Genomic DNA, 3,467 nt, shown 5'->3' with positions numbered 1-3,467 from the left:
GGGTTTGTTTCAACAAATGCTACTTTCCTGGAGGAGGATCATATAAGGGAGCATAGTCCATGAAGCAAAGTCGTGTTACGTGAGCTTTCCAATGAAACTACTGAAACTTCAACAAGAGTTGTTGAAGAGCCTACTACATCAATAAGGGTTGTTGATGGGAGTTCATCTAGTAGGTCGGTTCCACCTCAAGAGTTAAGGGAACCTTGACGTAGTGGGAGGGTTGCGAATCCACCCGTTTGCTATCTTGGTTTCACGGAAATCCTTGCTATGGTAGTAGATGGTGACGTTGAGGATCTGTTGTCTTATAAGAAGGCAATGGTGGATGTTGATCGGGATGAATGGGTCAAGGCCATGGATCTCGAGATGGAGTCGATGTACTTCAAATCAGTATGAGATCTTGTAGATCAGCCTGATGGGGTTCGCCTTATAGGTTGTAAATGGATCTACAAGCGCAAACAGGGTGCTGATGGGAAGGTATAAACCTTCAAGGCTTGACTTGTGGCAAAGGGTTATACCCAGGTAGAGGGAGTTGACTATGAGGAAACTTGCTCGCCTGTTGCCATGTTAAAATCGATTCGCATCCTTCTGTCCATTGTAGCTTATTATAATTATGAGATCTGGAAAATGGACGTCAAGACGACCTTTTTGAATGGAAATCTTGAGGAGACCAAGAAACATGCAAAACTGCCATCCTTTAGAGGGACAATCCGAGGATGGCTCGAGGCGATGCACAGTAACTTTATTCAACCTAACGAGGGAGTCGAGGGATATGCTGTCACAGTTTCCACTCCCACTTACTGTGAACACTCTCTCCATCCACCTTGATATTGACATACCCAAACACCATCCGTTAGGTGGACACGCCAAATGTGCCGCAAGGCCGAGGGTAGATCTCACAATTTGGACTATTTAGGAGAAACTTGTAAGGTTTAAGTGAAGCATCTTATGCCTCAAATACCTCCCACTGAATATTCTACCTAGGAGTTTATTAACCTAGACAATCTGACTACTGATTTTAGTCTAAGTCGTCTTTTAAAACCTGCTCATAAACAACGTTTGTCTATGAAAAAAGAACAAATTCAAGTAGTCACATTTAAACACTTTAATGGATTGTCCTTAACTTGCATGCATGCATTAAATCTATCTAATTCACCTTTCTAGGTATGTTCCCAGATAGGGGTGTTAAAATATGGACTGCTGTGCTTGGCGGCAGGAGGAGCGAGAGCACAAGGTGTAGGCACCAGGTTGCTGTGAAGAAAGTGGCAGTGGGTGATGACATGGATTTGGGTTGGGTTCTTGAGCAACTTGAGAGCTTGCGGAGGACATCGATGTGGTGTCGAAATGTCTGTACATTTCATGGTGCAATGGAAATGGATGGCTCCTTGTATCTAGTTATGGATAGGTGTTACGGTTCTGTTCAATCTAAGATGCAGGATAACGAGGGGCGGCTGACATTGGAGCAAATACTGAGGTTTTGATTTGATCTTCTAGTTGGAATTGTTGGTTCTTAATTCTTTCATTATTATAAATCTAGTGCTACCATAATTTTCACACGGGGTGGGCTCATTTTTTGTACTGCCCTTAGCATTTGGGTGGATTCTTTGGCCCCCTTCTTGTATTTTGGTGTTTTGACAATGCAATTGTTTGTTTTTTTTTTTCTTTCACTTTAATAACTGACACAAGAATTGGTCGCTTCAGGCATGCTCCACATTGTGGCAGCTCGTTCAACCTTAGGATGGTAGTTAAAGTAAAGTTCTAGCTAACTCACTACACGTTCTAGAAATTAAAATCAAAAGTCATTAGGAGTAAATCGATGGCTTTGCTTGGGATAATGGCATCTGCGAGTGACGTTTATATCTTGAATCTAGGTAGGGATAGCTGCTCTGTGTATCAATACCTGAATAAAATGCTATATTAGTTTTCTAGCAATTGGAGTTTATTTTTTAAAAATATTAATGAAAGGGTGTAATTCGTTCTCACTTTATTAGAACTTGGAATCATAAGGAGAATGTTAATCACCTTTGTTGGTACAACTCTAAAGAAACTCATAATAACAAAAGAGGTTTGAGAGAGAACACCAGTCAGAGCTCAAAGATTTGAAAAAAGGGTGTTGAAGAGGCCAGCTCTTTCTATTTTATCTAATGGTCACTTATACTCTGGAATAGGCTGTAGGAGGCGTTTCATTTTGATCAGCTCTTTCCTAGCTCATTAAAGGATTCTGTATTGCTAGATTTCTGAGATCACAACTCTAAGGATATGTATGAGCTATATCATGGCGAATGGTTTTTTGGTCTTTCATATAAGTAATTGAGGCTGAGCATGATAGAAAAATCTGGAAAAATAAAATTAAGGGGGCTGTTTGACCCACCAACTTCTTATGTTGATGTAAACAACTCAACTTCAATAGTAAGCATTATTGAAGTTTACACATTTATCGAGTAATTCTATCTTTCCATCATTTTCTACTTTTTATATTTATCGCGAAGAACTCCATTTCCCCCTCTATTTCTACTTTTCACATTTATCGAGTAACTCCACATTCATCTTTTAATCTACTTTGCACAATTATCAAAAAATTCCATCTTACAACTCTACACTTAAAACCCAAACTTACTAACTCCACTCAGTAAAACACCCCCTAAAAGCTTGGATCAAGTCTGGTCATGGTGTGCTGTGGGATCACTTGAGCCATAAGATATTGACATTCTTCTTGAAAGGGATCATAAAAATCAAAATAATTTTAAATTCTGTAAGGTTTATAACAAATTCGTTTGGATCCCTAAGAGTTCAGAGAGTTTCAACCATAAATGAAACGAGAAAGAGCTACATATATAAAGATTTTATCTTTAAATTCTCTTATGCATCCATCTCCTTTATCTGGAGGAATCAGTTTTTTTTAGGAAAACGAAACAACTGTTATTCGTATTAGCTTTCTATGAACTTTCTTCACATTGTACATGCATTTGCCAATTCTAGGTATGGTGCTGACGTGGCAAGAGGTGTGGCTGAACTGCATGCTGCTGGTGTTGTATGTATGAATATAAAACCATCAAATCTTCTTTTGGATGATACTGGTCATGCAGTGGTTTCTGATTACGGACTTGCTGCTATACTAAAGAAACCTATGTGCTCAAAAGCTAAATCGGATTGTGATTCATCGAAGATGCACTTGTGCATGGAATGTGCAATGCTTAGTCCACACTATGCTGCTCCTGAAGCGTGGGAGCCTGTTAAGAAGTCACTGACGTTCTGGGATGATGGGCTTGGTATGTCTGTAGAATCAGATGCTTGGAGTTTTGCCTGTACGTTGGTGGAAATGTGTACTGGTTCCATCCCGTATGTGTGGCTACTCAATCCTGTAAAGTGATGTTTCTTTATCTTTCATCAGTTCTGGTTATCAGGTAGTTTTAAAAGTGTTGATTTTGTTCTGCAGGTGGTCTGGTTTATACAAGTGGATTATGTCTTGA

At 39.5% G+C, this 3,467-nt stretch overlaps 1 pseudogene across 1 annotated transcript; it reads left to right on the top strand.

Annotated features, from left to right (window-relative positions):
* Positions 1-1,163: 1,163 nt before the first annotated feature.
* Positions 1,164-3,467, top strand: LOC150038195 (E3 ubiquitin-protein ligase KEG pseudogene; annotated as a pseudogene). The gene is made up of 3 exons (XR_016528784.1): positions 1,164-1,471; positions 2,977-3,336; positions 3,434-3,467. The product of XR_016528784.1 is annotated as an E3 ubiquitin-protein ligase KEG pseudogene (transcript).

This window comes from Benincasa hispida, chromosome 1, assembly GCF_027475165.1.
Source record: "Benincasa hispida cultivar pf3 chromosome 1, pf3_genome.v1.1, whole genome shotgun sequence".
In the NCBI taxonomy this organism is placed as follows: Eukaryota; Viridiplantae; Streptophyta; class Magnoliopsida; order Cucurbitales; family Cucurbitaceae; genus Benincasa; species Benincasa hispida.
Note: the sequence above shows the minus strand (reverse complement) of the source record. Positions and strands in the feature narration are given on the sequence as shown.